We start from the raw sequence: 21,943 nt of genomic DNA, 5'->3' as shown, positions 1-21,943 counted from the left end.
GAAGGAAGGAAGAAGGGAGGGAGGGAGGGAGGGAGGGAGGGAGGGAGGGAGGGAGGGAGGGAGGGAGGGAGGGAAAGAAAGACTACAGCACTCTCCAGTTAAAAAGAAAGCTATATGGGCTTTCCACACTAAACCCAGGCTGGGCAGAAGAAAGTGATGCATATTGGAGGCCCATATTTTTCAGCACTGTTGTCCTAACATTTAGAAACACCCCTGGCATAAAAACAACATCGTAGCTTTTAGAAATTGTGTTCTGTTTTTTTTTTTTTCACACTAAAAAATGAGATTTAGCCCACAATTTAATATTGTCAATACATACTCTTCATTACACAACTGGCACGCCAACTGTTACCTAAGCACTTCAGACTCTTCAAATCCCACACCCACACATTCTGAACTCATCTGCATCCAGATATGAATAAAGATGAATAGCATCTTGAGGAAATTGCTTCTCCATTCTCAAATGGCAAAAGCCATGGAGTATACTCCTCATAGTGTCTAAGGAATTTCAAAGAGCAACAAGAAAGCATCCTAAAGTCACCATTTTGTAAAAAAAAAAAAAAATCACATCCTTCTATGGCAACCTGCCCACTGGGGATTTCAAATTAAAAGGCACCTTAGAATTCCCTTCTTGTAATTCTCTCTCTCTTTTTTTAAAGGACTTCTTTATTTTACTAAACTCAAGTTAATTAGGTTTTGGCAGGTCAGCAGCTCCACTCAGCATCTCTTTATAGAGAATGGTTCTAAGAGATCTTGATGAAATTGCAAATGCTTAGAAACAGTCACTTGCTTGCATGATGGGTAAATAGGAAAGCATGCTGACTGTATTTATTTTTGTATCATTATATCACCGTGGGGTGAGCTAGTAAAAAAAGTAGAGGCTGCTAATATTTTGGGGTGTGTGTATGTGTGTATGCACATCCTAAAATAATTTATTTATTCTTAATCTCAAACCATTATTCCATGATTGCAAGAAGTCCTCAACACTAGAATAAATTGTTCACTAAATGTTTATTTATAAATTGGATATTTTTCACTTAAATCATTAGTGTTCATTGATTCATTCAACAGTTACTGAGTGCCAATTATGTGCCAGGCTGGTGGTATACACAGATGCAAAAGCGAGGTCCATTTTTATCCCAAGAGATGCTTACAAGGTGACTAGATGCCCAGGCTAACCTACATTAGTTTCTTGTCTTCGCTAGGGCTGCCATAACAAATTGCCATAGACTGGGTGGCTTAAACAACAGGAATTCATTTCTCACAGTTCTGGAGAAGATACCAGCAGGGTTGATGCCTGGTGTAGGCTCTTTCCTTGGGTTGCAGACAGCCGCCTTCTCACTGTGTCCTCACATAGCCTTTCTTTGGTGTGTGCAGGCAGAGAGAGAGGAAGCATGCTTTCTGTTGTCTTTTCTTGTAAGAACACTAATCTCATGCTGAGGACCCCACCTTCATGACTTCATCTAGATCTAATTACTTCCCAAAGGCCCTATCTCCAAATACCATCACATTGGGGGTTAGGACTTTGATACCTCCTTAATAGCAAATGTGGTATTTCATCTATAATATTAGTTCAGTAGACCAAGGTGTCTCAAATCCATCTCAGAGGAGAGGAACCTTGGCTCCTCTGGGACTCCTGCAGTGGCTCAGGGGATAGGGCTCCAGAAACTGGCAGGAAATGGGAGCTATAGAGGCATCAGACACTGCAGTCCTGAGGTCCAGGTGGCTTGAGGCTCAGAGGAGACTAAAACACATTCTGAGGCTCAGGTCAGTTCCAGAAGCAGAGGTAGTAAAATTTCTGCAGTGGAGCCAAAACTCCAAATGAATGTGCTTCTGTAAGTTAGGTATCCTTATTTCAAGGTCTGCCTGTATCTTTGAAGCTTCTCATGATCATGTTCGACCAGGCAATACAACAAAACAAATAAAGATAACACAGATCAGACAACACCAACATTCAACATATTATAATAGCCTGGAGTTTTTGCAAAGCTGCAATTACAGAGAGCTTTTAACCAGGCCCAATGAAGCAAGCTGGGTACATATCCAACTCTCAGCAGTGTCAAAGCCAACATCCACCAAGCTCAGCCCCTCAACCAGAAATAATTTGACTTTTATAGGGTTTGATCATTTCCTTAAAAGCCTTTATGATCAAAGCCAACCTGGAATGGAAAGAGATCAAAAGATGGGAAATTACGCAAATGCAAGTGCAGATTTTGACATAATCCCTACTAACAAGTAGTGCAGCAGATTCCTTTTCAGAGAATCCTCCCCCCATCTCAAGGGAACAGCCAACACACACCATGTCAAGGTGAACTGAACCTTTTCCCTGTCACCCTGAATCCATGCAGAATCAATAAATAACTCTTGGCGGGATCTTTGACACACAGACATTCAAAATGGAATGTCAAGCTCCTTGTGATGTTTTTAACAGAATAAAGGGGAAAACTACACCTACGTTTTTCTTCCCCCATCTATTGTTAAAATTAACAAGGCAGGTGAGGACATTCAGGTATCTTTGGGTGACTTAAACCATGCGTAGGGCTGTACTGAGTGTATGGCTCTGCCACAGCATGCTAGGACCCAGGAAGAATTCTAACACTTGTCTGATTCTTTGCAAGGGCTTTTATCTCCATCATCCAAAAAGCTCCTCACAGCAAGGCATGAAAGACAAGAAATATAGCCATCTGGCAGAAAACCAAGGCTCAGAGAGCTTAAGAAACTCTCACCTGTGGTCACACAGCTAATGGCAGAATCATATTCAAAATCAGAAATTTCAATTGCAGAGCTTATCATCTTTAACCAAGCTTGGCAACCCAGGGCTCCACTTTGCTGTGGAAAGCTGTATATAGCCTGCATATGTGTTTTATTTTGTTTTGTTTTATTTTGTTTTTAATTTAATTAGTTGTACCATGTTTTAATTGAATTAGTTCTACCAAACATTAGGAGCTTACACATAAAAATATGGATTTCTGACACTTTTTGGAAGACCCAAAGTTCCCTATATTAGTGCAGGCAACAGGAAAATTTAAAAAAAGGACTAAAAGGAAACTGCAGCTCACTCCCTGGAAGATCTTGCCATAACCCAGAGCTGATCAAAGATGTCCTCTGTCCGTGACCTCATGCTCAGCTGCACAAAACCCTAACAAGTCATTATTCTGTTCCCTTTTCCTGTGTCTGTGCTTTCCCTCCTCCTGGGATATCCCTGTCTTATCAATTTTGTGGGTATATGTAATCATCTTCCAGGATTCGGTTCAAACGTCCCTGGTTCCATGAAGAATTGACCGTGAAGTCAATTCTGATACCCCTGGAATAACCAGGCTTTGTTCAGGGTTCTTGAACATTTTCTTATGCTTGTTTTACAAACCTGTTTTCATATGTGCATATTCAGTGCTGAGTACACTGTAAGCAATCAATAATATTTTGTTCAATACTAATAATAATGACTTAAGTAGTACTTCTCATGTGCCAGATACTGTTAAAAAGCACCTTGTTCATGTAAATTCATTTAAGCCTCACGACTACCTATTATTATACCCATTTCACATAGAGAAAACTGAGGCATACTAAAGGTTAGAAAAATTTCCCACAGTCACTCACTCAGCTATTAAATGGCCGACTAATTAGAACTTAGTCGGGCTACCTTTGGATGAATGGGTGGATGGGTAGGTGGATGAATAATTACATGGAAGAAAGAGAGAGAGAGAAGAAGAGAAAGGAAGAAGAGAGGGGAGGACAGATAAACTGTCAGCAATAGGGAATGGCAGTGGAGGCAGATGTGAAAGAGCGCTTTCTGTTGCAGGAACATCAAGTCTTTTGGTGGGGCAGGGGCAGTGGTATATGCTTGTAAACTACAACCAGCTTTCTAGGGGAAAATGCTTGCTTTGTAGTATAAATAGTGGTGTAAATCCTCCTACCATGGCTGATTTCATGATGCCATGATCTGATCATGGCAATGGGCAGGTTATCTGATCACAGAGTTGGAGATATCTGATCACAGAGTTGGAGAGAGAAAATGTGGACAATCGTCAGTACAGGCCAGTTCGAACACACCAGGGCACAGGGTATGCCAAGGAAAATGGCAGGTAAAGCGACAGGTAACAGCCAGGTGACAAAGGACTGTGGAGGCCAAAGCAACTCCATCTTGGATGCTAATCCACCATGTTGACTTCTGATTAACTTCAGTTCCTGGAAGGCCTCTAAGATTTCCCACTTATCTAATGTTCCTTGTGTAAGAACAGGTACTTACTTACTATAAATCCTGCCCTTAGGTCAAACAAACTTGATGTTACCCTACTTCAATAGTTCTACAAATCCTTTCTGAATCACCCCTTTCCTACCATATACAAACCCTGGGTCTAGGGGGTAACGGCTCAGGGATCCACCATCTTGTCTCGCCATCGCCCGAGATACAGACATGGCTTCTATTCATAAGTCCCAATTATAGGTTTCTTTCTGATAAACTAGATTTGTCAGCCTCTTTCTTCAGCCTCTCAGCTTCCTTGAACTTTGAGATAGGTTTGCATAGACCTGCCCATTGCTAAACAAGGATCTATTAAGCCATACTAAGGATGTAATCCTCTTACATGCAAGCAGGAGTGATTTAAAGGTTTTTAGCACAGAGTAATATGATCATATGGTTATAAAGAGTTGGACACAAGATGGGCACACACAGTCAAAATCTTAGGAACCTTCTTCATCTTCCAACATCTTGCTCGCATGGCAATTATTGCTGCAAGAGAAGTTATTAATTGTTTCACCCCTTTGTACCTTGTCCCTTTACCAGTCAGCTATTGCTCTTTTTGTGTCACTCCCCCTCATCCTTTTATTGTAGGCTCCCAGAAGTGCTCTAGATGTAACAGACCCTCAGGACTGTAGAGTGTCCATCTATCATTGTGGGATCTGTAACATGTAAGGGCTGGAAGGCCTAAGCAAAGAAATGAGTCTGAGTCAAACAGAGAAGACATCATATGGAGTAAAAATAAAAGAATGTCAGACACATCCTTGACATTATAAACCCATATAACTGAAAGGGACTTTAGAAACCATTTAACTCCTAATTTCCCTCTTACTGGGGAAGTAGAGCCCAGAACATTTGATGTAACCAGCCCAGTGCCACAGAGATGGTTAGAGTCAAAGCTGGAACTAGAACTAGGTTGCCTGGTTCCCAAATAGTCTACGTGCACAAAAAGAGGGCATTTTCTGAGATGTTGCCACCCTTACAAGGTCAAAGGCTTTCTTAGAAGAGTTTTCTTCTTCTACTAAGCAGGTTCTATTTCATCAAATAGAACAAACAAAAACATGCTAATTTCCAGGAGCAGGGACATTCTGTTATCTTCTCCCAACACTGGATAACATGAGCCATCTGTTTAGGAAACACTCCATGACCACAGTTCCCTCTTTATCACTCAGGGCCTTATTATCTACTTTAAAAATTCTTCAGATCCTGACCTTTTCCCATGGTTCTCCATCTACCTGCCTGTGCCAAAGCCATTTCCTGATAACTGGGAAGTGGGAAGGGAAATGAAGTGAATCTTTAAAAACTATTTTGGCAAGTCTACTTAAGAGAAATTGTTGGAGGGGAAGTTGAAACTTTTGGCTGAAATGCAATGTAGTCTGATAATTCACCCTCATTTCAGGTGATATTGGCCAAGGCTACAGTGAACCTAGCCAAGGGGGCCACTGGGAGCTAAAACACAAGCCAATGTTCATCGGGCCAGGATCCAGGAGGCTATTGCTGCTCCAAGGAAGCACATTTTTCATTTCTTACAAAGGCATCCCATATCTTGGTTGTGGCCCTGATAAAGGATCCTTTTCCAGCTGAAGGTCTTCTCTACTTTCCAATACCAGTATCCACAGTCTTGATCCTTAAGAACAGAGCAGAAAAAGCCAATTCCCTGAGCCAGAGAAGTGAAAACTGGTCTGGGGAGGAAGATCCCAAAGTGCTAACACAGCTAGAAGATCCCAGAGAGCTAAAGCAGCTGTATTACCATTTGCCCGGGCCTGTCCCGATTTATACCTACTGTCTTGGAAAAACAACTGAGAGCCCTTTCATTCTCCAAAGTGTCCCAGTGGGAAATGATAAATTATATGGTTACCATTGTCTGGAGTTCTTGGGGTTAGAGACCTCCAAGGCATCTACCAATAGAATTCAAGGCATCCACCAATAGAATTCAAGGCATCCATGAACTTGCATGGAAAAAAAAGTTGCAACTTTGTTTGTGAAGCTTAAATGGCAATGTACCATCTTATTCCCATTTGAACACAGGCCATAAACCTCAATAGTAGCCATACTAGTGATTATGTCACCAATATAAATATTTTCATATCACAATACAGCTGCCACAGTTATCTCATAGTAGCATTTATGCCCATTCCTACTTCGAAACAATAGTAGCCACTAGTCCCACTACAAGATCTTGTTATAGAGGCATTATGTAAGAGGCACATATATTAGTAACAGTGGTTTCTTTTATAAGTCGATAAACAGATATTTCAATAAAATTGGTTTGTGCTATAATCTTATGTATTATATTTTATGCATTTAAACACCATTCCAGGGCCCACAGGCTTTGTCAGACTGTCAAAGGGCACCATGGAGTAAATCAGAGTAGAAGACCTTGGCCTGGAGATTGATAAAGCCACATTAATGTGGCACTCTGATATGTGAGAAACAGACCTTGCCCTCTGGCTGGGGAGCTAGGCTGCCTTTGAATTGATCTATGCTATGAGGTATTATTTAGTACATTCCTCTTCCTTATAAGCCCTCTTCTTTCAGTCTTTATTACTCCCATTCTCTTTTTTTTGTCTTCTCTTATTCTTATGGGATTTTTTTCCCCCTTATCCTTTGGTTTAGGTTTACTATCAGATATCTCTTAGTCTTACTGTGCTAAGTATTGGGTTATCTTCCTTTGAATAGATTTTTTTTTTTTTTTTTTTTTGCCATGCTTCTCTTACACCTCTTTCTCTCCTGCCCCCACCTTTCCCACCTTTCTCTGCTGTTGTCTGCTCCCTCTTGCTTGGCCCTCTTGACTTGGCTGGCCACACACCATACCCCTTTCATAGGTTTTGTAGCAGAAACATTGGGTATCAACAGTCCACAGTACATCTTCCCTTTGGGAATCATTTTCAGTTTACTAACAGACACTGTTTCTGAGCCACAGTTAAAATAACAAACTAGCCACCCCAATAAAAAACCACACAACACATAGCAGCAGGAAAATAAAAACTTTGAAACCCTAAGCTTAAATATAATTGTGGAAAGGGTGAAAAGTATTCCACTTAATAATCCCTGATGGCCAGACATCTAGAGAAGATCAGCAGCCTGGACCAGGACTCTTCTCAGTGCATAAATTCCCAGTGCAGCATAGGGAAAGCATACTGCTTAGTCACTGCTAACAGGGGGAGCCCTCTGTAGCAGGCCTATACAATGATTATTTCTCCAAATCAGAGCTCAGGTTAGAAGACTCAGGGGAAAGCCATGAGACCTCATGACCTTTGTGCTTTAGCTTTAGAGAACTATGCACTGTGCCTTCAGCACTGTCCTCGCCAGAGGACGTATTTGTCCTGAAATATTATAGCAGTCTCTCCCAGTAAGTTACTGAATACTTCTTCTATCAATGACCTAAAATTGGAAGGAAGAAGGGAAGAAAGGAAGAAAGGAAGGAAGGGAGGAAGAGTGGGAGGGAGTGAGGGAGGGAAGGAAGGAAGGACGCAGGGAGGGAGGGGGAGGGGTAGAGGAGGAAAAGAGAATAAAAGGAAACTAATCTGTATTTGAAAACATACTTACCACTTTGTCAAATATTACTCCATGGTTGAGAATAGCTTCACATTTTTAAATAATATTTGTTTCCATTTTATTTCTAATAAAAGGCACCTAAAGCATTTTTTAAACTGTCTGAAAATGTAGTGACATTTGCACTGGACAAGTATTAACATAAAAGGTAGCTTAGAGAGCTTAGGATCAAATGAAACTGTAAATTTCATAACCTTTCCTAATCTGTTCATTTATCCTCCTAAAGAATAAAATCTGTTTTTATTTGTGGAGGATTTTTTTTTTTTTTTTTTTTTTTTAGTATTTACTCATTTATCTATTTTGAAAGAACTAAATGGCCCTTACTATTAACTTACCACCTGTGGTGGAGAAATAGTATGTTCAAGCCTATCAGCTTTTGAGAAGATTCCAGATTTCATTCTCATATGAAATGGCCATTTCATATGTCATTATCATGTTGAGATGTATTAATTCACTAAGTTTTTATAAAGTATATGTAGATATATACTAACATCTCAGAGCCTCCATCATGGCTCCAAACCATTTATCAAATAAAGTTCATCAAAGTCACAATCTTCAGATAATAAAATGAATACAAAATTTATTAATCTTATGGATTATTCAAATCTAAATATAGATTAAGATATTTTATATTTTTTTAAATAAAATCAATAAGGGTAAAGCTTCTCAGGTCCTACTCTGAGCTTTTTTTTTTTTTCATTATCTTCTTCAAACTCTTTCTACAGAACCTTATTATTTAGCTTCTCTTGCTATTAAAATTAATCAAGATCAGATATTCCGAATCTTGATTATTTTTTTCAAATATCTTACCCAAGACTTTTAACTCATACTATGTATTGTATAAACATATCTATTCATTGTGTTCTGAATAAAAGTTTTTATTTTTCCATATCCTTTGTCTTAGAGCATATTGCTTAATAGTAATTGTTATTCTAAATGTCAATGAACTCATATTTATATGATTTAAGATAAAGGTACACCCCAAAGAATCTCCCCAGCAGAAGTGTCATGTGGGACTTTTGATATTGCACCACCTAGCAGCCACAGTAAAATAAGTAGAGGGGATTGGACCACATAAGTAAGATGAGGATAGAGCTCCCCTGAATAAACTAGGAATTGGAAACCAGAATCGTCTGCCCAGGTTCCAAAGGATTCCCCTTCCTGTGGTTCCTAGGACATAGACCATTTCTTTTGGATATTGTCACACTTAACTTCAGTGTTACGTCTCTTTTCTTTAACACTGCTGCAACTCAACTAAGCCGGTATCCCCACCTCCAGAAGGTCACCCTTCTGGATGATCTCGTTTTGAATGGCTCTTCCTGAAGAGTGGGGCAGCTGTGCAAGTTTTTCCTACTTGCATAAAAACAAAATTGACTTCTAATGAATGCTCCGGAAAATGAATGCTTCTCCTTGAGATAACTGGGGTCTTGGGGATTCAGAACAGTCAACCTGACACAAAACGCAGACTGAGGTTGAGGGTAGGAAAAAAAGGAAGAGGATGAGCAGCTCTTAGTGCACGTTGGCTCTCTGTGGGCATTTTGGTCACACTTGGGTCCCTCAGCAGCCAAGCCTCACCTCCATCTTCCTCCACCCCATCCCTCCTCTGACAATATTGTTGCCTCACTCTCTTCTTTTCTTCCTCCACTATAGGATGGCCTAGGTCCTCACTATAGGATGGCCTAGGTCCTAGTGTGCCACAGCGTTAGAGATGGAAATCCTATTCCAGGTGACCTAAAAGGCACCAGGTTTCCACCATCTGTCTATGACTCTTGCCCCGCTGATCTGATTCTGAAAAACAGGATTCTTCTATCCCTCCTCCCTGTTTACCCTGGCTGACTTTCTGTTGGTTTGTCTCCAAGGGGAGGACATCCTGGTACTACAGCTACAGAGAAAAGACATGAGGTGTTCTTGGAAACTAGAACTTTGTCCCACAAAAATGCTTAAAGGTATATGAAGTCCTCAAGTGACTGGAGAAAGTCCCCTTTGTTGAAGGGGCCAGGTAGGCGAGGAAGTGGCAAATATTATCGGAAGTGACAAAGAACTATTTTTCCTCTTTCTGAGCCCCAAGTACAGTAATATATTGTTTTGCCTCAGCTTTACATCAGCATAAACTTTAATGAAAAGTCAAGAATCCAGGAGAAATCCAAGAATTTATGCCATTGTATTCAAAAGAATGTTTCCTGTGATAGGAAAAATTCCCTGTTATTTTCACAAATACCTGGAAGTGCAGAAGGATGAAGCAACTCAATCTAACAGAAGACTGCTAAAATCATTAGAAATCATTTAATCTTATTTAGAATCATCCAGAAGTTTGCATAGTTAATTTTTGTTGAAGGCTTATAAATATTCTGCAATTTTTTATTTTTGCAAAAAGAGTCACATTTGTGGTAGCTTATTCATTATATATGATATAGAGTTTTTCTGGTTATGCTGATTGAGAAGCATTTATATGAAAATAAGCAAAACAGTCTTTTTAAAAATGAAAAGCCTTTTCCTAATTAATTTTAAGATGCTAAAAAAACAGCAGGAGTGAGCATAATTTATTGATGTATAAGGGTACCATATTTGAGCACGGGTCAAAAGGCAGTGGTTCCAGCATTAGTTATGCTACAAAGGCACCAAGTGGCCTTGAGCTCAGCATTGAATCTCCTCCCTGAGTCTGGATTGGGTGGGATGATGTCTGAGATCCCTCTTAGCTCTAACTAATTATGTGACTCAATTCAGAGAGAGGCTTTCATTTGCAGAATACAATTGCTACATAAAACTGCCTCTAGTTTTTGACTACAGAGCAAATCTCTGTTCATATTTGGATCCCTCCTTCCATTTACCTTCCTATTTAAAAAGGGAATGTCTACAAAAGGTTCAGAAGAGAAGTCCATTAACAGTAGCCAGTTCTCCAAATCGATTTCCACTACTAGTATTCCACTATACCAAGGTGTACCCCAACAAACTTTGAGACAGGCGATATGTAACATCAGTCTCCCTAATACTCTAGTCACAGGTGCTCACAGGCCAGGACTGGCACTTATAGTACGCCGCTGCAGTTTGGAGTAAAGGGTTAGGGGCCTCACTCATGCTTCCTTCTAGACAAATGGTTTTTAGTACCAAATAGGGCTGGGAGTATGGGACACACTCAGTGTTCTCTGCTCACCAGACCACTCAGCCCCACCATTTCCTGGCTGAATGTCAATAAGCAAATAACTTGAATTCTTCAATACTGGGTTTCTCCATCTATAACATGAGATAAATAACTCTACCCATTTTTCAGGGTTGTTGTGAGGGTTAAATCTAACACAAACACACACAACATCAAAGATAGTGTCTGGCACATAGTAAGAACTCCACAACTGCTAGCTAGCGCTGATTGTTACATTACTATTTGTCTCCCCAGAACAGTTCAGCAACCTGAAATAAACCCACCTTGGTGTGGATTTGGAGTCTTTCCTCAAGTTGCCAAGGAACATGGTCTAACTTGTTTCTACATGCAAAAAGAAGTGGCCAGAGCGCAAATTCAGGCGATAGATAAGCACCCAGAAAGAAATGAGCCTTGGGGGGTCAGAGCTAAATCTCGTGGAGTGCGAGTTTTAAGTCTAGGATCCTACCTCAGGTATCCAGGTACTTCTGAAGAAGCCCGGCTCTCTCACCAGGCCTGGTCTGTGAGGGTGTGGCCTTTGTGCTCAGGAGCTGCACCAGGAGCCTGCGCGCAGGGAATCCCCGTTCTGCTCCTTGGGGCTCTGGAGTTTGCCACCGCTAGGCAGGGAGCTAGCTGCTCCAGGGGTGCCCCAGAATGGGAGGGACTGACCTCGGGATTTCTCCCGGGAGCCCTGGCGAGTCGACGTTTCCTCCGATGTGGCCAAGGCGAGGGACCCAGAAAAAGGAACTGCTCTGAATTTTGCTTTTTCCCAACTGGTACAAGGCAGCAGGAGTCCTCTGTAGGGCACCCGCGGAGAAAGTAAGAAAAGCCTGCACATGGAAGGTCTGAAAAGGGAGGACCTAAAGGTTGTACAGGGTTCCAAACCCACCCAACCTCCAAATGTTTCCCTATAGGGCTACTAGGAACCAGGGATCCACTCTCAGCCAAAGGCACCTCTGGGAGAGAAGCATGCACCTCCTCAGGGAGAGAAGGGTTAAGTGAGGTGCTTACTGGCCTTGGCAGTCACTGTGCCCCCACCCGGAAATAGGGGGCTTGATGGATAAAAGGGAGGGGAGGCTGCCTCTTCGAAACAGCTGACTAAGCCCCCTCCCGCAAACGGTCTTGCACTCCAGATTGCTGGGGTGCAAAGGAGAAAAGAGCCTCCCCCTCCTGCATTCGCCAGAGCATCTGGAGCCACAAGAAGAATCTACCTGGAAGCTGCAAGGTGGGCAGATCCACCTCTGTCTGGGCTCCCAGGTCTAAGAGCTGGGTCTCCCCTCACCCGAGGCCCACACCTCCTAGCTCTGCGTTTCCCTGCACGCCCTCCAGCTCTGCGCTCCCCAGCCTCCCGGGCGCAGCACAGGGCTCCCCCCACTCCCTCGCTCCGCCCAGGTGCGATTTGTGGAGGGGCGGGGGAAAGTGGCTCCCACCGCAGCCTCCGCTCCTGCGCTCTCTTTCAACCACTTTGGACCCCTGTTTACTCGCCGCGCGCTGGGGACTCCCCTCTACCCCGCACACACGTCTCCCCCTGGGAGGCAGGAGTCCCCTTCCTACACTGCGGCTGTGGAAACATCCTTGACTCCTGAGTGCCTGGCAGGGAAGGTGGGCGTGGGTCTACCGACCTGGCTGCGGAGGTGAAGGAGCGTAGAAGCAAGCGGGTGCCAGAGAAGAGAGCAGACTATGGTCCTCTTAGAGCTTGGAGAAGCATCCCTAGTCCACGATCTGACCATTCAGTCACCACCCAAGATGCCAACGCATTCAGATTCTCGCGGGGAGGTTTGTTTGCTTCTGGGGAGGGAGATCGCCCCATCCCAGGCACTCAGCAGCCTGCCTTCCCAAGTACCCAAGGGCCCGGCATTCCGGGGCTCCATTCCTTGTCTCCACGCGCCCCCAGGTACCCAGCCCCTCCCCCATCTGTATTTACATACCCAGGCCAGCGCCCTCCGGACTCAAATCCCTTTTCCTCTTCGTCAGATGGCCTCTCAGGGCTGGCCGCTCGCCCACATTAGCAGTACCTTTTCATTTCCCTCAACCGTGGGCAGATCTACCCGACCCTCAGCTTCCTCCTCCACCGCACGAGCAGCCTTTCCCTCCCTGAGCCACTTACTTCACCCACCCATATCTGCACTTGCAGTTCCTACGGCGCACAGCCGCAAGCCACTCCAAAGGTTTCATTGCCGAGTTGGGGGTGGCGTGTGCAAGGATGGACTGACTCCCATCGCGCTGGACGAAGCTTCAGGGGTGGCCGCAGCCATCCTCCATGTCTCACCTCTCTTATTTCACCTTCTCTGTCCCTACCCAGCTCCTAGAGGCAGGACGAGCACTGCTGGGTCCCAAACCCTCGCCTCAGGAGCCAGAGCTGCGGGGAGTGAAAAGTCGACTGGCAAGAACACACAGAAAGAAATGGGCAGATGCATATGGCAAGAGGGGCTGGGGGAAGGGCAAGAACTAAACCTGCAACTTGCACAGCACCGGGTGAGCACCGCGCAGGGAAGGGGTCACAAAAGTTTGCAGACTATTGTATAGCAGCCAGCTGAACAGGAGCAAAGAGGGTCGACTCTCTCTCTCCAGGAGGAGGTCTCTCCCAGGGTCTGCGCAAAAGGGATCAGGGAGGCTTAGACAGGCATGGCTTAGAACTGGTGTAATAGTTCTCCTCTACTTGTTCCTTGGAGGGACGGCCTAGGTACCCGGGCAGAGGGATGATCCCGCGCTCTGCGAAAAGCAACAGGCGGCTGCACCTTACCTTGCGCCAGTCCCGGGCCGGGGTGGCTGCTCCATCCTCGTGGCTCAGGGAGGAGGCGTTGGGTGCGTATGCTTAGGGGTGTGCGCGCTGCCAGGGCTGCAGCGGCCGCCACCTCCAACCAGCTGCAAGCCGAGCTGCCCACCTGGGACCGGGCCGGCCCAGCGGGCTTGGCTCCCGGCGAAGGCGGCGGCGTTGGTGCGCGGCGGCTGGGGCGCGGGACGCAGGCAGTGCGTGGCGCGGCTGGCGTCTTCGGGCGCCGCCACCGAGCGAGGGTGCGGCCCCGGGCCGCCGTGCGGGGCACGACTTGGCTCGCGTTGCTGCGGCGGCCGCTGCAGACCCTGCTCCAGGCGCCGTAGCCTTGCAGGAAGAGCAGACAAAGACAGGAGAGAGGCAAAGCGCCGCTTGCCCAGATGCAGTCGGCTCAGTCAATAGAGGGAAATCGCCTCCAAACCCAGGCTGGGAATGAGGGAGGAGGGGCGAGGCGGCTGGGGACTAGAAAAGCAGCAGGGAATTAACGTGACAGTCAGAGCCCAGCCAGCGCCTCGCCGGCGCTGCTCTCTCGCCTCGCGGTTGCGGGGTCCGGAATGGAGAGGAGGCGGGGGCTGAGCGTTGGCTGCCGGAGACCAGCTGAGGTAGGAGTATTAACTCCCTCTGCTGCTCTCGCCTTCCTTCCTCGCACCCCCTTACACAGCTCTACTTGCAGCAGGCTATGGCCCCATTCTTTCTCCTATTTTTCTAACTACTGAGATCAGAGCTGAATTAAGCTGGTGAAAGGAGCAAAACGTGCAATGGATTGATTGCCCTCCTTGGGGGAAAAGCGGAGGCTTAAAATCAATTCGACAAATGAGTGTTTACTGGGTGCCGAGTACTGTGCTCCGCTATTGTGAGGGAGGGTTATGAATAAGGTACCCGCCTCCCGCCCCAGGGTCCGTTGTCAGATCTCAGAATCAGTTTCCCCTGCAGTTCTGGAAGCCCAAAGTTTCGGGGTTGAGTTGTGGTCCCTGATCCCGATCCTCAACCAATCTAGCTTTCTAAATCAGAAGAAGGTGGAATTCAATTTTCCTTTCTCCTTCCTGGGATGACTTTAACCTGCAGCCGAAATGGAGTCTATAGGCCCCTTAAAAAAGCGCGCGCACGCCAGTGTGTGTGTGTGTGTGTGCGCGAGCGCGCTCGCGTGCGCGCGTGTGTTTTAAGAGTAAGTCAAATTAATGGTTTTAGTGATGTTCTTATTTCATGATTTTAATTATTTACCATATCTGCAGTAGACACCAGTTTGGGGCAGAGGAACCCGCCTCTCCAGACTCTACAAATACCACCTTTTTTTTCTAAAGCTTTTTTCCGCTACCCCAGTCCTCTGACTCGAGGCAGAAATCTTTCCCCTTTCTTTGCCCTCTCAGAATTTTATTTGCCAATTACTTGCGGAACTTATATATTTATAGATTTATCTCTTCACTCACATATGAGTATTCCCTGTGCTTTTTGTTTGTTTGTTCTCACTGCAACATCCAGCAGTGTTTTGTATCTAATGGGTACTCAAGGAAAGCTTATCCAGTTGAAGGTCATTTTCTCCTTCTGTATGAGCTAAATCTCAGTGTCTCTAGAATTAAAGAGACTCCAGGGATGGAACTTTTGATTTAGGGTGTGGTGGAGGGAGCCACACATACAGTTAGACTCACAGCCCCTTTACTGGAAAGGTAATAAAGTATTTAATTCATTTTGGTCTCTAGACAATCAACCTTCTCCCACTGACCACCCACCTCCGTTTCCTGAATTCCCAAAAGCAAAAGAAAACCAAACTGCTAAGCAACTGCCTAGAGCAAGACATATATGTTCAGCTGCCAGCACCTAGAGCAAACCCATTCCAAGTGGAGAATGACCAAAAAATCTTGATTATTTCTTGACCTGTGTCAAGTATGTTGAAAGCCTGCCAAAGTTTCCTCATTTCTATTGAAGCACTCTTATTCTGGATGCATTTTAGAACAGTTTGAACAGTGTTACATTGCTCAGAGGTGAAGAAAATTGCTTTGTAGTTTAAGGATATTTAAGATTTGTTTGTTTGTTTGTTTTCTGTCCCACCTTCTACAAATTGCACGATAGATACCTCAGATCAGGAATGCTGCATGAAAAAGTATGTCCACAATGCAGGAGATTAGACTACATGACTCTTAAGATATCTTCTGTCTCTTAGACGTTATGATACTGTGATTTAAAAGATTGTGGTTTAAAGTTTGTTTTTTTTTTAATTTTTGTTTTTGTTTTTTAAAGGAGATTTTAGAACACAAACATAGATACATGTGGATAGCAGGTATGTAATTTGGTGTAGTTTTTCTGAAGGGAAATTTGGCATGCTATTGAAAGCATAACATTTTTGCATTTCATTTTTCCAGTGACTCTAATTCTTCAAATTCATCCTCAGGAAATAACTAAGGTTGAGCAACAAGATTTATCTACCTGGATATTCATTGTAGTGTTGTTTATATTTGTGAAAAATTGAAAAGAAACAAAACTAAACTCAAATGTCTACCAAGAGAGGAATGGTAAAATATTTTGTAAATCTATACAATGGAATATCAGTCAGACACTAAAATGTTGTAGGTGAATATTATCATGATTTATGGTTGTAATATAATTTTAGTCAAAAATTTCAGATGCACAAAGTGAGAAGTAGAATAGTAAAAAATAAAATCTGGAGTTGACAAATCTGGGTTTGAAACCAGGCATTTCTACTTGCTGACTATGTGATTATGGACCTGAACCTCCAATACATCGACTGTATAATTGGGTTGATGTTATTTACATTGTAGTATTGTTGCTATTAAGTGAAATAGCATTTATGAAGCCCTTAGCATGGTGCCTAATGCATAGTAAAATCTCAATATATTAAATAGATTTATCTGGCAAACAAATGTATAAACATGAGTTTAAGGTATGATATATTTTCTGGTAAAAATATATACATATATAGACTCATTTCTACAGTAAGATATACTTCAATATTACCAGTGGCTGTCTCTGTTGGCACTGGGATTTGGGGTGTCTTAAAAAAATTCTGTAGTAATCATAAAGTAAAATTATATAGTAAATAACAGTGGAATTTGTTTTTAATTTAATTGTCTTTTAATTAAAATACGACTATGGACATAGGAAACCTCTAGATTTGGAAGTTTTCTGTTTTTGTTGATTCATCAACAAGTCATCAACATTACTTGTTGACTGTTGGTGTCACCCATGCTATAAAAAGGATAAATGACAGGGCATGGAGTTTGTCACCTCTGATATAAACTTAGATTTGTTTTGTAGCAACCAGAAGTCAAGTCCAGCTCAGCAAAATATGCTGTTTAATATAAAGAGCTGATTGGTTGCTACCCTTGCCTTCTTTTGACAGCGAATACAGAGAGAGGGAGAGAGAAAAAGGAGGGATCAGAAGCTATATTTCTAACTTTTGATTAGTGAACTAGAGAAGGAAGCCTAACACTGCAGGACCTTGACCTTCACATCTACTTTAGTGGCCCCTCTGGGTCAGAGATGGATGGTTTGTACAAGTTTTCTATGTATATTAAAAATGTTATAGAAATACAGGGGGGAATATGATTTATGGTGTTTTCAGTTTAACTTTCTTTAGAAATAGGGGCACACGATTTAAAAATCAATATGTTCCAGAACACTTTTCATGTAAAGGAAATTCTTTGAATTTTAAATTGTATTCTCTCTCTGACACTCTTTACAGAAATGAAAATGCATTTCTCTGAGCCCAGAAATTGAGTTTCTGAAATCTGAATCACTGAGGTGCCTGAAACTCTGCTGTCTAATGGATGAATGGGTTGAAAATGTGAAGATATGATTACCATGAATCCTTTGTACAAGGTGATCCAGTTAACTACTAATAACAAACCATCCTTAAACTTCTTGGCTTAAGATAACAGCCATCATTTATTTAGCCTGAATCTAAAATTTGGACAAGGCTCACTGAGTAATGCGCACCTCTGATCCACTTCCCACATGGCTCGCCATATACCTGACAGGCTGTGTTGGCTGTTGGCTATTGGTTGAGCATCCGACAGGAGTTTAGAACCAGGGACCTTAGTTTCTCTCCATGAGGGGCTCTCCCTGTGCATCACACCATAGGTTCTCAAAGACTTCCTCACCGCATAGCGGTTGGGTTCACCAGGAGAGCTCCAACAGGGGTCAGACCCTTTCCAGATAATGAAAACCTGAACAATTTAGCCTTATCAATTGTACAAATTCATCCAGTCTTCAAACAGTATCATAAATTTTAGCCCAGAACACACCAGGCAAACTGAACCAGTGAACTAACGAATCATTTGAACGATTTAGGCAAATGGATCAATTTTTCTTTTATTTGTTGAGATAATTTCATCAACAATTGGAGTCTTAGTCAATTAAATGAATTCATAATAGTTTCTATATTAAAAAAATTAATGATGTCTTCACATAGGGAAGACTAAATTTCTCATTGTATTTTTAGAGGCCTCTGCAATTTAACTCTCTTCCCAGTCCTATCTCATCACCTCCTCTAGTCTCTCATATTTATCCATCTTACCTGAGCCTTGTTTTGACTTGTATTAGGGCTGAATGTTGAGAAGTCTCCCTTTCTTACTAGACTCTAAGTTCCTTGAGAGCAGAGACTTTTTCAGTTTATGTCCCCACAACCCTCAGCCCTGAGACATGCATGAAGTATGTGCTTGATATACCCTTATTGAAAAAATGAATAATTCAACATCCCTTGGCTTTCTAATTCAATCATTCATTTTCCAAAATGGCAATATTGGTCATGAGTTACTTCACAGGTAAGCTAATTAATTCCCTGAAACTGGAAAAATGTTTTGCAGTTCCACAGTACTTTAGAAGCACATAGGAACATTAATATGTGTAATACATACATTATTATTACTTCCCTGCCACATAAATGGTAAATAATCCCTTTTTAATGTGTTTGTTATGGATGTACTGGACAAATTTGCAGAAAGTAATGTATTGTTGGCTCATTTCTACTAATGGACACCTGTGTGGACTGAATAAGATGTGGTCTCTTCTAGCTCTATTATTTGTTTATTTCTCCAACTTTCAGAGCCACTATTTATACATGCTTCTTGCCAGAAAGGTGACCATGACATGAGAATCGGCCTTCTTGGGGTTCTATGTCTTAACAGATAGTATGGGTACCTATACAATTCTAGGAGTGCCCCAGCCACATAATTACTGTGATGTAACTACAAAGCTGCATGATCTAATAGAGAATCCTTGCCCCAAAGTGGAACTGTCTCTCCTCTGGAAATTTTGTATAAGAAAACTGGGAGTGTTGGGTTAACCTCTCTGGTAGCTAAAGCCGCAAGATATAAATCACAGGTGCAATGAGCAGGTATATTGTCTGCCATGTGGAAAAAGCCACACTGCAGTATGAGTGATAAAGCTGCCACACAGGTACAGATGTGAGAGACAGGGCAATTCCCTGTAGCTTCTATGCCCCTGGATACAGCTATTTAAAGGTCCAGCCATGTCTCTGTTCTTCCCATAGCTTTTTATGTATCCACTCATTTCAATAAGTTCCCCTTTTTACTTAAAGTCATTCAAATTTTCTTTCCATCATTTGGGACCCAAAAAATTTCAACTAATGCAACATCAAAGAAAGACTTGAGGAATGACTCTCAGAAAATGTTTAATTAAAAGTTGGAGAGAAGTATTTGGGGATGCTTTGATATAAGGCTTACATTTTTCAAAGTTAAAAGCCCAAAAGCAACATAAACTGAACTATTTTTCAAGACAGTAAAAATAGGACCTTAAATGTGAAAACGTGATCCCAGTGTTTGTAATTTACTAGAATGTAGACTTCATGAAGGCAGAGATTTGGATCCTTTGCTACTATATTCCAACAACTAGAATAGAATTCTACGTAGGGTAGGATATTAATATTTATTGAATAAGTTGATGTATTCCCTTGTTGCATCTCTTCCTTAATCCCAGTAGGAATATGAAAAATTCTCATTTATTGAACTCATGCTATAAAACAGCCATCGTGCTAAAATGTTGTCAAAATTTCATTTTTTACCAGATGTTGGGGTGGGGATGGAGGGCAACTGTTCTCATAGATAAAACAGTTTGCTCAAGGGCACACAGGTTCTATATATTGAGGCTAGGGGTTAAACCCAGGATCACCTGTCTCCAAAACATGTGTTTTTTCTACCATCCCACAATCACATATTAATGTGTTTCTTTATAGGGCAGAAATCTTTCCTGAGGTATTAAGATGTAAGGTGTAGAGCTAGACTGGTATTTTGCTTCATATATAATTGCAGCTTTAAATATCAAGGGTTTAATGAATAAAGAATTAGTTCCCATTTTATAGACAAGTAAGTGGAGGTCTATGGTGTTGCCTCAGTATTCATCAATGTCTTCTCTGAAAGTCTTATTATCAGGATGGAAGCTCCACTCTTGCTCCTCTTGCCTTCCCATGAAGAGACTTCATAACATCTTAGTCTCTTGTAGATGTTGCTGCTCTACCACACAGCTTCCAACTGCAAGGAAGCACCTGCTTCTCTATGCCTGGTCTTTTGACGAGTGCCAGGGGACTTACTGCTCCATTACCAATAACTGATGAGAGTTGATGGATAAATATCCCACATGCAACTCCTCTTTTGAGATGTCTCTAAGGCATGTTGTACACTGTGCCCCAGAAGTCCTGTATATGATTAAGCACTCGTTACACACAACACTAGCTTGCCCAAAAGCGAACCCTTTATTGGCTTCCTTCCCATCCTTGTCTCACTGCCCTAACTCTACCAGAATTTTCCAAATAAATTTCTTGAATTCACACCCTTATCCCAAAGGTTTGCATCTGGGATACCCCCAGCTAAGGCATGTCTCTGGCCCATTCACTCTTGAACTCTAAAAGAGAGGGTCAAATTACCTGATTGATCAGTTTAAAAGAAGACACTGAAAATTATCCTTACATTTATCTCTTTTGAAGATATCAAGTACATAGGACACAAACGTGTTCAGACTGCACCCTGCCATGTGCTTAAGGACTTGCACTTTGGGGAAGGTCTTAGTCACTGAATGAACAAGTCAGTTTACTTCAAAAGTAAGGTATTAGGACACATCAAAGTCCTTATAGATCTAAAATCACGTTTCCAATCAACTTTATTTGCAATACAGTAGACATTTTAATTTCCATCAAAATTAGCTTCACGACTCATAATAGGCAAAAGGTAGAAACAACCCAAATGTCTCCATCAACTGACAAATGGAAAGAGAAAATATATTATAGCCATATAATGAAATATTACTTGGCCATAAAAAGGGATGAAGTACTGATACATGCTATAGCATGGATAGACCATGATACTATGGTAAGTAGAATAAGTCAGTCACAAAAGATCACATATTGTGTTATTCTATTCACATGAAATGTCTGGGACAGAGAAATTTACAGAGACAGAAAGTAGATTAGTGGTTGCTTAGGGCTGTGGTATGAGTTGGAGATGAAAAACATGATAACTAAAGAGTGTGAGGTTTCCTTTTGAGGTGATAAAAATGTTTTAACATTGACTGAAGTGTTGGTTGTCCCATATCTATCAATAAAAGCCATTGAAGTGTATTCTTTAAGTAGATGAATTATATCTCAAAAAAGTGGTAAAAGCTAGCCCCACATGGTGATGCAAAATGTTAATGTTGTGTGAAAGATACATGACAGCTCTGTGCTATCTTTGCGACTCCTCTGTAAATATAAAACAGTCATCTCTTAAGGTTGTAATAATCAATTGAGATATTATATATGACACCACTGTACCTGGCAAAATACTCTCTTTCCCCCTCCTCCTTCTCCCTCTAACTAAAATAGGGACCCATGTGGAGATATATATATATACACACATATATATATACACACGCACGTGTATATATATATATGTATATTATATATACGCATGTATATGTATGTATATATATACACATGTATATATGTATATATGTATATATACACGTGTGTATATGTATATATGTATATACATATACATATATACACGTGTGTATATATGTATATACATATACATATATACACATATGTATATATACATATATATATACATATGTTCCTTTTTCTAAACTTAAAAGGAACTAAGGAAACCACAGACAAGCCATCTAATCCCTTCAGGCTTCAGTGTTTTCTTCCGTAAAATGAGAGGATTGGCTTGAATGTCTCTAAAGTTTCACTCAGGCCTGACATTCTCTCAAAATGCAAGCATTTTCCTGAAGTTTA

General features: G+C 42.0%; 1 protein-coding gene across 6 annotated transcripts in view; it reads right to left on the bottom strand.

Moving 5' to 3' along the window:
• The window catches only part of LRRC3B (leucine rich repeat containing 3B), an 87,179-nt gene extending 73,152 nt beyond the window's left edge, over positions 1–14,027 (bottom strand). The window contains exons 1-2 of one of the 6 annotated variants that reach the window (XM_034955997.3): positions 12,137–12,456; positions 11,395–11,770 (exon numbers count right to left, since the gene is read on the bottom strand). The gene's annotated coding sequence lies outside the window, so the exon portion shown is untranslated. Of the gene's footprint in view, positions 1–11,394; positions 11,771–12,136; positions 12,457–12,547; positions 12,827–12,853; positions 13,309–13,668 lie in introns of those variants that run through there. The other 5 variants (XM_034955998.3, XM_034955995.4, XM_034955996.4 and 2 more) reach the window with 5 other exon arrangements.
• Positions 14,028–21,943: the final 7,916 nt, after the last annotated feature.

The sequence above is a fragment of the Pan paniscus genome, chromosome 2 (genome assembly GCF_029289425.2).
Source record: "Pan paniscus chromosome 2, NHGRI_mPanPan1-v2.0_pri, whole genome shotgun sequence".
Classification (NCBI taxonomy): domain Eukaryota; kingdom Metazoa; phylum Chordata; class Mammalia; order Primates; family Hominidae; genus Pan; species Pan paniscus.
This window is presented reverse-complemented; position numbering and strand designations above follow the sequence as displayed.